Source organism: Tasmannia lanceolata, unplaced genomic scaffold, assembly GCF_043159265.1.
Source record: "Tasmannia lanceolata isolate RefF3 unplaced genomic scaffold, GAP_Taslan_0.1 ptg000003l, whole genome shotgun sequence".
Classification (NCBI taxonomy): domain Eukaryota; kingdom Viridiplantae; phylum Streptophyta; class Magnoliopsida; order Canellales; family Winteraceae; genus Tasmannia; species Tasmannia lanceolata.
This window is the reverse complement of record NW_027518680.1, coordinates 55,594,941-55,609,108: the sequence shown is the minus strand read 5'-3', so window position 1 is coordinate 55,609,108 and position 14,168 is coordinate 55,594,941. Positions and strand designations below refer to the sequence as shown.

Here is a 14,168-nt window from a genome sequence, read left to right as displayed (position 1 = left end):
TGATTTAAACTTGCCCTAATTCTCAATCCAGTCATTAGTGGCAAGACTGTTTGTTCTGTTGGCATTAACTGGTCTTGGGCATATATCTTCTTGAGGAGGTCTCATGCTTAGTTTTTACCAGAAAAGAGGACTGCAGGAACTATGTTTGGAATTGAACTATCAAAGTTCACTTTCGGATCTGACATCACCTGGAAAAATATGAAAGTAGGTTCAAGGGTGCTCATGTATTTTTCACTGAAGATTAAAAAAAATACATGCTTAGAAATTGTGCGTCACAGAAGGATACAACCAGTGGCTAAAGGTTTTACCAGTGATTGGTCTCACGACATAACGTATGTTGTTTACTGTTGCTTTAACATCAAGAGTTTATAGACGTTGTAGATGAAGTCATGATCTTGTTAATCCCGGGCTGCCTAATGGACCACATTGCACCAAAGATTGGCCAGTTCTATCAAATTTTGCAATGGATATCACTGAAAGAGAACAAAGTTTGCATTTATGGTTTCTTTAACACAATCAACATGTGTCATATGCTATTATTGGCACTGAAGACCGTAACCTGATGAATTTTGATCATGGACACAACAAGTCACAAGTAGATGTCCTATGACTCCTACCTAGATTAAATTGTTCCATGTTGCTTAGAATTCCAAAAAAATGCAAGTTGCTTCTGCTTAGAGGAACTCAAGTGGTTGTTTTTTCTTACGAGACAAGTCGTAACATTGTTGCACCAACCTCCTACATGAGAGGATGGAAAAGTTGAAGTCATGACTTAAAACTTAAGCGGATAAAGTAGGAACGGCTACATGACAGAAATCAGAAAATCCCGTGATATTCTGCACAAATAAAAACAACTAGAAGCATGTTATTATGAATAACATAGAGATGTATTCCAGAGTGAATTCTTTAAGGTGTTGAATTGGTTTAGGTGACCCAATAATTCAAGAAGAATAGGAAAACAAACTAGTAAGAATGGAACAACTAAATTATTAATCAGAGATGATCTGATTCCAATGGGAATTTTCAGCTTAAGGTGGTTTCATGGCTCTGAAATTTCCATGAGTCCACAAACTTACACTAACAGGGATTTGCACAAAACTTTGTTTGATCTCATTTTCCATGTCTTAAGTCATGGAATACAAATTCTACATATGGTTGGAATCCATATGTAATCGAATATTCCATTCACGGAACAGATGCAGAATTTCAGGAGCTGAGTAATTTAAAGATGGCCTCCGACTGATAATTATTTAAACTTGTGCTAAAGACTATCCATGCATTTGACCCATAGGTTTCTTCCCATAGATGAGCAGTTATAAGTGTATACCACAGATACTGCATGGGCATTAAGTGGTTGTGCACTAGTGAGTTGGAGCACCAAAGTTATAGTGGTCTCACCCCTACCACAAACGCAAAATAAGAAACCATAAAAGAAGGATATTCACAAACTTTTGCTGACAGTAGTCAGAGCAAGGGGCAGCCGATCGGGCTTTGGTCGCTTGAGCAAGATGATGCCGGATCACAGTCAGGCCGACTCTATGGAGGCCGGATTCTGGCCAAAAAACTCAAGGGAAAATGAGGGAAAACTTCCCCTGTATTTATTTTTCTTCTTCACCCGCCGCCAACACTGACCAGAATTGTTCCAAATGTTGAGCATCCCGGGCGGCACCGCTCTGACCCTCTGTTAGACGATGGTGACCGGGGTCTGGCAAAATTGCTAGTTGCCAAAACAATAGCAAATCTTGATGTGTGTGTGTGTTGCGCGGGGGGGGGGGGGGTTGGGTTTGGGTAATCATAAATTGACATACCTTGGTGCTCCAAAACAGAGTGGGAAGGAAGGGTTCCAGCCTAGTCGCGAAGGGGAGATGAGCGCCCAAGAGTCACTGTGAGATTTAGAGACATAGTGAGGGATAGGGCTGCAACAGGGTCGGGTTGGGTCTGGTTTTTCAAAACCCTAGCCCAACCCTGGATCCCATTATCTCGGCCCTGACCCTGAGTCAGGGCCGAAAAACCTCAACCCATTGCCCGTCCTATAGGGCTCAGTGCTGGCCCTGGCCCGCCCTGATTGGCCTTGATTGGGCAGGGCCGACCCTAATTGACCCTAGTGCAAATACCTGTTAAGAGTGCCAAAAATAAAGCAACCACTTATCATATAGAACAAAATGTTCAATAAACAGAGAAAGGGAACAAAATAAGACAATATGAATTCAACAACGTGAGGGGCAACAGAGACAATTAATAATAGTAATATAAAGAAACATCAATCCAAGATAATAGAAAACATTAGCAAAAGAAACATGAACAGATGGTTCAATTCTATAATAGAAAACTTAGGGTCGAGCAGGGTCAGGGTACCCGAGGCATTAACCCAGAACCCGACCCGACCTGAGTCAGGGTCTAAAAAAATGAACCCTGACCCGCCCTCAGGGTTGGAAAATCCAGCCCTGACCCTGTTCGGGCTCAGGGCGGGTCAGGGCTGACAGGGCCAAACTTGCACCCCTAGTGAGGGAAATGCAAGGAACTCGGAGTAAACATGTACTTCAAATTGGCTGGCACCTAGTGGGAAAAAGTGACGCAATCTCGTTGTTGAATGAAACCATGGTTTTAAATTTCGGGCAAAATATTTTGATTTCCACTGCCACTGAAATGAAATCCACTTGGATTTGGAAAAATACCAGATTTCGCTCGAAATTTCAGTATTTCGTTAATGTTTCGGTCGAAACATGCAACTTTTCAGATGAAAAGAGTAGAATTTTTATCAAAATGTGACATTTTGATAGAAACCCTAACAAAAATCAACTCCACTTGCTGAACAAAGAAGAACAACGAGCTTCCTTCAAGATATTTCTAAAAAACGACAAAAATTAAAAAAGAAAATTAGTGAAGAATCTTAGCTAGATTTCGTCTTTGATTTTGTATTGAAATGTTTCTGTGATTATACAAGATTTCACCCGAAACCGAAATGTTTCCATTTAAACAAAAATTTAAAACCTCGAATGAAACAAATCATTGAATACTGAAAAGCGACAATGTAGATTGGAAAGAACACACCATTTATTTTCAAAGTAGAGCTATTGATAATATAAATTGTTGAACATGGAGATTGGACTTGTTAGAAGGGTGTATATGTGTGTTAAGCACGGATACGGGTATGGGGTGCGGGTACGACACGATACGGGTACGTGGATACGTGATTAAAAAAAAAAAAGGATACGGGTACGCTGCATATAATATATTTTTATATTTTATTATATATTTATAAAAAGAAAAAAATTAAATATTTTGTTAAAGAATTCAAACAATTTAATTGGAAAACAATCAAATAACAATAACATCATCAAAATCTAATATTACTTCTAAGTTGTTAGGTTTTTAATTACGGGATATATATTATAGATATTTTGATATATTCAACCCCCCTTTTGTTAATTGGGACAGCCCCTCTATTGTAAATCTTTAATTTTTTATTTAATTTAAACCGAGTGCGCACCCGATACGTACACAAACCCGGTACACACCCAAAAAGTACCCAAGAGCACCCGCACCCGATACGCACCCGACACGGGTACATGGGCCTCGGAGAGTACCCGTGCTTCTTAGGTTATGGCTAAGGGCAATTTAGTCTTTATACCTCTTTTATCCTCTATATAAATACATAAGTGAGGGGAAGCTTTCCCTAACTCCCTCTTTTATCATTCTCCACTCTCCTCTCTTCTCTCTCAACATGGTATCAGAGCCCTAGGATTTTGATCCCCTAGGGACCACCATAGCTTCCCCCCTTAACCTCACCATCCCCTCCCGACACCTATCTCCACGCTCCATCTCCTCTACCCACCGGCCCTCCTACTTGGTGGCCCAACCTATACCCTAACCCTCCACCCTCCACCCACCAGACCTTCCACCCCTCGCCGGAACTCCCATCCTCTCGACATTCTCCAACTCTCTAAAGCTTTTCCTCTTTTAAAACCCTAGTCTTTCACTCTACCCTCTTTCTCTCGAATCCTTAGTGAGTTCACTCATGAAACCCTAATCTAGTCACCTTCTTTCTCTCCTTTTCCATATGGACTAAATTCTCATTGATGGCTTCTTCCTCTCTCACCGCGGCTCCAATTTCCTCCCCTAGCCTCACTTTCCATGTGATAGCTCTTGCTGATTGGTCCCTTCCTCATATGTCCCTTCACTAGGGCCGCAGCCTCTAGACAGGCTTTGTCCTGTGCTCTTTATCGTTGCGCCTCGCTCCCTTGTGTGTATTCCCTCTATTCGCCGTAGTGGTAGAGTCCCTTTATCTCTCTGTTTGTATGGATCCTTCTGTCCTCATGGATCCTCATGTTCGTTCGACTCCTCCACCTTCGGCTACTTTCTCTAGTTATTCCACTTCTGTGGTGGATGCTTTCTCACAGATGGTTTCTGTCTCTCTTGACGGGTTTCTTCCTTCCCTCACAGGGATCCTCCCTCGTGCACAATGTTGTATGCGGCCTCCCGGGCCTAGTACTCTTCTGCCGATACTTTTCTTCTTGGCGCGTATGTTGATGGTGACCATTCTGGCCTTGGCTGTGGTCTCTTTGGCTAAGGTCAGGGCCATTGAGGCCGTGTTAGTGGCCGTGATGCCGCGAGCAGCCGTGTCATTGGTGGGCATGGGTGCCCTTCTTATCCGTCAACGGGACATTTTGTGACTACGTGCTATGCCTCTACATCCTCCTCCGCTAGACCAGTAGCATCTGATGACATTTTTCTTATGTCCATGGTCGACTATGATGATTTTTTGTGCATGCGTGCGCACCGCCGAGCACCTACTCCACCTTTTGCACAGCCCAATGGTTCGCTAGCTTCTCTTACTACCTCTGGCTCTTGGATTATTGATTTCGGGGTCTCCAACCATCTGAGGGGTAACTTTGCTTCCCTTAGTTCGTTTACGCCTCTTCAGTTACTCTGGCTGATGGGACCTCTGCACCCATCTCTGGTATTAGTACTATTTCCCCTTACTGTGTTCCTAAGTCACCCTTTAATGACTCTTACCTGTTCTGTCTCTTTCTTTCCCTCTCATTGTGTTTTTCAGGATCTTTTGACTGGGAAGACGATTGCTTTGGGTTGTGTGGTACATGGTCTATATCCCCTTGACCGTGACCCTCCTCGTTCCGTATTGCATGCTTCTGTTGATGCCTACCAGTGGCATTGCCATCTCGGCCATCCCTCCCTTTTGCGACTTCAGCAGTCCTCTGTTGTTTCTGGCCCTCTTCAGCCCTTTCAGTGCGAGTCCTGTGAGCTCGGAAAACACCATCGTGTGTCCTTCCCCTCTCGGTTCGTTCGTCGCGCCTCTACTCCTTTTGAGCTATTACATTATGATGTATGGGGTCCTGCTAGGACCACATCTCTCTCTAGTTATCGATATTTTGTCATCTTTATAGATGATGATTTCTCTCGTGTGACCTGGTTGATTCTCCTTAAAGCCCGCTCTGAGGTCTTTCGCGCATTTCGCACGTTTCATACAGAGATTACTACTCAATATGGTTGTCGTCTTAAGTGTTTGCGTACTGATAATTGAAAATTCAACGTCCTAAGTGAGGATGACAACCCAAGAGGGGGGGTGAATTGGGTTTCAAAAACTTTGCCAAAAACACATGGCAAGTTAAACCACAAACCACAAAGAAGTAAAAATTAAATGCATAAACCAAAAGAGATAGAGAGAGATAGACAGGGTGCACCGCGGTTTTTAAGTGGTTCGGTCCAAGCCTAGGACCTACTCCACTCCACCTAGACTCTTGATGGCTTTACTCAGACGGATTCCCTTAATGAAGGGGAATCAACCCAATTACAAACTCCGAAGAAAGCTACGCGTCTCCAACACTTGCTCTTGAGATGGCTCTGTTTCTTTTCACACACGCCCAAATACACTTCTTGAATGCTGAAAGAAAGAAAAACAAAATCCCTCACAAGGGTTACAATGATATGAAGAAGATATACAAAGTTAAGCCTATATCCAAATCCTTAATCTAAGATTAAAGAGGCATAAACAAGTTTGTTCACTCTTAAATATGTTCAAATATAGCTTGCGAGTCTTAGAATTGTGTTTAGAGTAGTTAAGAACCCCCCCCCCCCACACACACACATATATACTGGTAAAAAACCCCGTGCGATGCACGGGCCGACAAAGAACTGTACGGACCACATCATAGGTTGATCGAAACCGTCCATGTGATGGAACACAACATCAATAGGTTGTGCCCGTAAAATCATTTCCATAGGCTGATCCTAGCCCTCCAATCTATAGAGGTTTCCATAATTAAAAAAGCATAAAGGAGGGGGATAAGATTGAAATTATGTTGCTTTAATGGGTGCCTTTGTTAAAAAGCATAAAGGAGGGCGTAGGATTGAAAATATGTGGGTTGAATGGGTGCCTTTGTTAAAAAAAGTAAAAAAAAGTGACGTGTAATTCTCATAGAATTTTGGGAGAAATTCAAATAATTCTCTCCTTTTCTCTTCTGCTATATAGTATATAGATATATATGAGGAAAGTGTTCATGAGCTCGAGCTCAGATAAAATTATCTGCGCTCGAGCTCAAAAACACATGTGGCCCCACATTTTTGGGAGGATCCAAAGCATTCATTTGGAAGGCCCTTCCATGGATAGGGTGTGTACCAAAAATCAGCCCCATAGGATTATCCTAACCCAATCATAGGTGAAGGGGAAAATGGACAGACACTGTGTCCATGTTTCTGCCCATTCTTTCCCTCCACAAATGGCAGGGTTAGGATGATCCTATAGGGCTGATTTTTGGTACACACCCTATCCATGGAAGGGCCTTCCAAATGCATGCTTTGGATCCCCCGAAAAATGTGGGGCCACATGTGTTTTTGAGCTCGAGCTCAGTTAAGCTTATCTTAGCTCGAGCTCAGGAACACTTTTCTCTCTCTCTCTCTCTCTCTCTCTCTCTCTCTCTATATATATATATATATATATATATATATATATATATATATATATATATATGCAACTCCTCAAAACTAGCCGCTATAGACTTTCCAACGGATAGTTCGGACGCCTCTGAGATTTTGAGCTCCTCGGGTAACTTTTTTTGTCATGCTCGGGTGCTTGAACAAATTATCAATATGTAGAATCAGAACAAGTGATTGCCGAGATTCGTGCTGGAACATCCACTTTCAATTTTAAATAGAGGACTCAAAAAACATTACAAAATCTTACCTCGATCACTCGAGGTTAACTTGTAGAATTCATATATCCTTCGTTTCTTATCAGATTTCAACGTTCTTATGCTCTATGAAAATGAGTAGAATGAGATCTATCTGTTAAAAATATTTTCAAAAATATTTAAAAATGTTTTGGACTGATTTTTTTAGGATTAAGGTTAATGGTCAACTAAGTATGTGCCAATTTGGTACTTGTCTTTTGCTTACCCTTTGGAACTTTGGTCCATTGATTTTACCACTTAGTTTATCATGTTTAAGGACCTCATTATTGACTTATTTATGCCTCAATAAACCTAATCTAAGGATGAATTTTATACATACGAAAATGGACTCAAACACATTTGATCTTCTCTTGAATTCTCATCTTCAAGTCCACCATGCTCCTTGGATCTCCAATGACTTTGGCACTCCAAATATGGTCCAATTAGATCTTCTTAGCCTCGATCCAAGCTTCCTTGAATGCTCACCAATAAGATCTACAACTAAAGACAATCAAACACATTAGTGACAAAATCACTTGTGTTTGGAATCACCAAAACAAGAAGGAAATGCCAAGGGTGGGAATCATTGGGCTTACAATAATGCCAGGGAATACTTCTCTGCTGACTTTTGGGATTTCTTAACCACCCATAGCATTATCCAGCAGTCCTCTTGCGCCTACACCTCCCAACAAAATGGTGTTGTCGAGAGGAAATTCCGATACTTGATATGGCCCGTACTCTTCTCTTTCAAATGAGGGTTCCTGAACTCTATTGAAGAGATGCCATCCTTACATCATGCTTCCTGGCTAATCGCCCCCCCTTTTGTTTTAGATTGCACCTCCCCCTTCTCGGTCTTACATCTTCAGGGGTATCCATTTCCTCTCACTCTGCAGATTTTTGGTTGTGTTTGCTTTGTTCACAACCTCTCTCCTGGCCTGGATAAGTTGGTCCCTAGGGCGGAGCGATGTATCTTTCTGGGGTATTCTCGCACCCAGAAAGTTTATCGTTATTATAGTCATCGACTACGATGCTTATTTGTTTCCGCCGATGTCACAGAGTCTTTACTGCTCCTGCTGAAAGTACTCCCATTGTATCCGACCCTCTGGTTCCTCTTCCCCTTCCGGTCCTACCTGACCTGGTTACTTTCTCTTCTCCACCGTTAGAGGTATCAGTGGCTCCTCATGTGTTGGATTCTGCACCATTACCGGTCTCGGTTGCTCTTCCTCTAGCTCCTACGACCTGGGGAGGAGGTGAGCCGAAGTCAACGGCGTCCAAGGCTAGATGTCCATCACTCTGAATACGAGGCATCGTCTTCCCAGCCGAAAATACCGGCTCCTACCTCTTAGATACCTTCTCTTGCCTCTCCTGATGCTGTTACAAATTCTCCTATCGCCTCATGTACTCGTTCACACACTACTGCTCATCCTATTTCATCTTATATTTCTTATGATCATCTCACCTCGTCGTTTCATAGTTTTGTATCCTCTTTGTCCTCTATTTCCTTGCCTAAGTCTGCGCAGGAGGCTCTTGCTCACCCCGGTTGGTGTGCTGCTATGGACAATGAGGTGGCCGCTCTTCAGGCTAATCATACTTGAGATATAGTTGCTCCTCCTCCTAGGGCTCATCCTGTGGGCTGTCGATAGGTTTATACTATCAAATATTTTTCGAAAGGGACAGTTGAGCTCCTTAAGGCGTGAGTGGTTGCCAAAGGGTACACTCGGACCTATGGGATTGACTACATCGAGACCTTCTCTCCAGTTGCAAAAATCCCCTTTGTGCGTGTTCATATTTCTCTTGCTGTCAACTATGGATGGCCCTTGTATCACCTAGATGTCAAAAATGCCCTCCTTCATGGAGACTTGGCTGAGGAGTTGTACATGGAGCAACCTCCTAGGTATGTTGCTCAAGGGGAGATGTCCTCCTCAGTATGCCGGCTTAGCAAATCATTGTACAGTCTCAAACAATCCCCTCGAGCTTGATTTGGAAAGTTTAGTAATGCTCTCATGAGATATGGCATGAAGCAATGTGCAGTTGACCACTCAGTGTTTAGTCATAGTCAGATGCTGGCCATGTTTCTCTCTTAGCGTATGTGGATGACATTATTATCACAGGGAGTGACATAATTAGCATACAAAGGTTGAAAGTCTTTCTGCAAAAAGAATTTCCCACAAATGACTTTGGACGCCTTCGATATTTCTTGGGAATTGAGGTAGCTTACTCGGGTACTAGTCCCTCCCTCTCACAACGGAAGTATGTATTATATCTACTAGATGAGACAGTGTCACTGGGTATGAAACCTGCTGCTACTCCCATGGACCCAAATATCCTGGTAGATACTGACGGCTTGTTGGGAAGCTCATATACCTCACAATCACTTGCCCGGATATTTCTTATGCAGTAGGGGTTGTTAGTCAGTTCATGAGTGCCCCTTGGACATCTCACTGGGCAGCTGTGGTTCAGATCCTTCAATATTTGAAAAGCTCTACAAGGAAAAGACTGCTTTTCAAAAGACATGGACATCAGAGGATAAAAGGCTTCAGTGACGCTGACTGGTCAGGTTCTCCAACAGATAGACACTCCACGACCGGCTATTGTACCTTTGTGGAAGGTAACTTAGTGTCCTAGTGAAGTAAGAAGCAAAATGTTGTAGCCAAGTCGAGTGCCGAAGCCAAATATCTAGCCATGCCACATACTAGCAGTGAGCTTATCATGCCGCATTCACTTTTCTGAGATTGGATTCTCATCATCATCACCAGCTCATACTGCGACAACAAGGTAGCTATTCACATTGCTATCAATCCGGTCTTTCATGAGTGCACTAAGCACAAAGAGGTGGATTGCCATTTCATACGACATAGAATCCAACAGGGAGAGATATGCACTACTTTCACTCGGTCAGCAGATCAACTTGCTGATGCTCTCACCAAGCCCCCAAGCAAGGCTAAACTAAGTGATATTTGTAACAAGCTTGGAATACACAATATATACATTCCAGCTTGAAGGGGGAGTGTTAGAATTGTGTATATGTGTGTGTTATGCCTAAGGGCAATTTAGTCTTTGTACCTCTTTATCCTCTATATAAATACATAAGTAAGGGGAAACTTTTCCTTACTCCTTTCTCATTCTCCACTCTTCTCTCTTCTCCTCTCTCAACAAGACTGAAATTCCAATTGGCATGTGTCTAAAGGAGAAAGATGATGTGAAGAATGTGAAGATCTAAAGTATGTTGTGGAAGAATCGAAAACATCTGAAGAACCTATCAACAAGGACTACTAGAATTAAAAGTGAACTCCTAAGTATTTTTGTCAAGTGCTATCCCAATGAAGCATTGGAGAATTTGAAAATCCTATTTCCGATGTTGAAGAATATGAAGGGAACAACGATGAAGGAATTGAAGAGGGATAAAGCTGGAGGGGTTAGTGTGAATTTTCTACGAGTCGAAATTTCGGGATGTAAAGCTGATTAAGATTAAGTTGGTGGGTTCCTACTCCAACGGCTTAAATAGGAAGGATTTCTCATAATATTTTTCCATTTCTCAGTGGAAGGAGGGATCATTTTTGTAAACTTGTGGACACGTGAGTGTTTGTTTGGCCGCGTGTGAGGAAGAGTGTGTGCACGCGTGCACGTGCTCGTGCATGTGTTGGGAATGTTTAGAAGTCATATGAACAAAATTGTTATAGAAACTTTGCGTTCTCTAAAATTAGTAGTAGTTAGGTTTTATAAAAGTTTTATAGATGGTTTCCTATGGGTCCTATCAATTTAAAACATGAATGGAACATTTGGGGCAAAAACCTGTAATGTACGCTATTCTTAAGAGTTCTATTTGGGCCTTTGGGGTCAAGTTTTATTGTTAATTTTTGGGCTTTTATGAGGTTCAGAAGCTATATGAGTTCCTTTTGCTATAGTTTGCTATTGTTGTTTTATATGAGAATGAGATTTCAACTCGAGGAGTAATTCTGGAAGTATAGACTGTACGATGCCGCATACTTGAAAGGCATGATGCTATCATGTCTCGTTCTCATAATTATCAGGGTCATTATTTCAATTTCCTGACCGTTTATTGCTGGAATTTATAGCATCTGGAAATTCATTGCTTGAAATCATTTATCTTTGGGTTTGTACTAGATAATTTCTGCTCAGGTTCGATACAGGACCTTACTGCAGTGATTATTATAGTAACTTGCTATACTATTTTGCTTTATTATTTTCTTATGGATTTTTACATCAATTTCATGTTCGAGCAAATTTGTTTCTTCTGGAATTATTCATTTCCTAGGCCATCTAATTTTAATTTTTGATTCCTTGGAAAGAATTAACTTGAAGTTGACTAATGCCTAATGAGATGAAGTGATGCAATCTCTCAATTGAATGAAACTAGTCATTGAAGATTGGTGAAGATATCATGCATTATTAGATAGAAAGCAAGCTGCTTATTGTCGAAGGGTTAGTAAATAGACAAGATGAGAATGTAACTCAGATTAACATAGGAGATTGGACTGAAACTCAAATTTACTCAGATTCATGATATCTTGTGTCTAGATAGTGGAAGCTAGGGGAGCAAAAATATGAAATATGCAGCAAAAGACGAAGTGGAAGAATCAAAAGCATACGTGGAACCTGTCAATAAAGACCAATCCAATAAAGACAAACTCCTAGATAATTTTGATATGTCCAAACCCAATGAAAGCGTTGAATATTCATAAAATCCAGCTTGCAATGTGAAAGAACATACAAATGTTAACGATTTGGAACTGAAGAAGGAGAAGAGTTGGAGAGGTCAGTGTGGCAATTTTATGGCCAGAAACATCTGGTTAAAAAATCCATGTGACGTAGGACAACCTTACAAGGAAATGCTAGGAAGAGAAGATAGGGTTGATAACAATGTTACCGGGGTCTCCATCCCGCCTTCCGACCTGTGATCCGGGGTCGCATGATCCCAAACGTGGTTCGCTTTCGACTCGGATCACCAAAAATAGTGATTCGTGACAGAGAAAGAGAGATGCACATATGCTGAGAAAGAAGGGAAGAAGTCGGGATGGAAACCAAAATCAACACCCTGTATGCTTTCATTTATGATTGAGAATGCAACATATATATATATATATATATATATATATGAGGAAACTGTTGGTGAGCTTAAGCTCACCAAACTTATGGTGAGCTAGCTTGCCCAATCACATGGGTCCCACATTTTGGGGAGTGATCCAAACCATTCATTTGCAAGGCCTTATCATAGATAGGGGGTGTACCAAAAATCAGCTCCATAGGATCATCCTAACCCCTCCATTTGTGGAGGACAAAAATGGGGCAGATTTGCCCATCTATGTAAGGGACTTTCAAATGAATGGTTTGGATCATCCTAACAAAGGGGCCCCCCATGTGATTGGGCAAGCTAGCTCACCATAAGTTTGGTGAGCTTAAGCTCACCAACAGTTTCCTCTATATATATATTACTTTATTTGGTGATATTTGGAGATCTTCAAAATTTATATATTTTGAGTGGGCTTGGAACCGGAACTTTCTTTTTTGAATAAATATATATGACATACATGAGGTAACATTAGCTGATAATATGTTCTCTAGGTGAACTAGATGGAATCAAAGTGGAAAAATCCAAGAAACAGCAATTTGAAAAATTTTGACAGTTTAAACATGGGCAAACTTGCAATTACTATTGCGTTTTTCTTTTCAAAATTACTCAATGGTAGGAGGTGCCTTGTAGGCCCCACTTAATCTTAGAGTTTTTTTTTTTTGAAAGGTGACAGTAAACATTCCATTCACCAGAAAAAAAATCTTAATCTTAGAGCTTTTGGAAGCTGGCTAGGATGATGGTCCCCATCACCATGCTGATGTCTTACTCTAATGACTCTAAGTCGAGGTTGAGATAGATTACGCCAGTGGAGAAGGTTTGACACAAGAACATCATCACTCACGCCAAGATTTAGAGTAAGAAAAGAACAGAAAAAGTTTGATGGTCCTCACTTGTTTCCATTACTTTTTTCCTAGGATTCATTCCTTCTTGTTTTATTAAGTAGTATTTTGAGGATAGTTAGAAGTCATATCAACAAGAATAGGAGTGTAAACTTTGAGTTTCTTTAAAGCTAAGGGTATCTCAATATTATAAAAATTAAAATCAGTTACGATTTTTAAATTTGTTTTCTGTGATACTATCCTTTGTCCCTTTCTAGTAAATTTAATGGATTGTTTGTTTCAATTTTCAGATCATTTATTGCTGGATTTATAGGTGCTGGATATTTGTAAGCTTGGTCTACAGTTTTCATTATAGTACCTAGCTCACTTAGTTCGGACTACATTTCCATTATAGTACCTTGCTCGAGTGATATACTACAGTACCATAATATTACCTGGCTATATATTTTATTGTCAACTACCCTAAGCACCAATTTTGTATCGGATCACCTATCCACTAAGTTAGTATCAGAGAAATTATCTTTTATTTTCCTGCATCAAACTGCAATATATGTTGAGTCGAAACTAGAAATAACTTTTCGAGAAATCGCAAACCATAGATGCCTGTAGATTGGTAGCTGATGCTCAAAATGATTAATGACTATTGTTGCTTAATGATTGTTTGTCTTGAAGTTATGTGAATGTCTTCAAATGAACCATCAAACATATTCCTACAAATCATAGCCGAGTTAGACATTGGGTGTTGCATTTTCCCATAAGGAGCAGTGCTTCAACTTTTTTATGGAAATTAATTGTTAGGACGATGCTCTTTAGAACCAGTAGAAAAAATGAAAAAAAAACTCTCTGATAAGGTCTCTCATGGAAGGGTGTTAATCCAAATTCCGAAGTTGATCTTACATTGGCAATTATCTACTCCATGGATGGTATATATATGTTTATATTATTATTATTATTAGTGTTCTAAATGCATCATCCTGCAAGTCCACAAGTGAATGAATGTTAGGTCCTTGCATGGTTTAGTTGAAGTCTAAATGAAGCATCAAAATTATG

The 14,168-nt window shown here is 40.8% G+C and overlaps 1 protein-coding gene across 1 annotated transcript in view; it reads left to right on the top strand.

The window, feature by feature from the left end:
• The window catches only part of LOC143856133 (isoaspartyl peptidase/L-asparaginase 1-like), a 32,981-nt gene that overhangs the window by 16,605 nt on the left and 2,208 nt on the right, over positions 1 to 14,168 (top strand). The gene's annotated exons all lie outside the window — the stretch shown is intronic.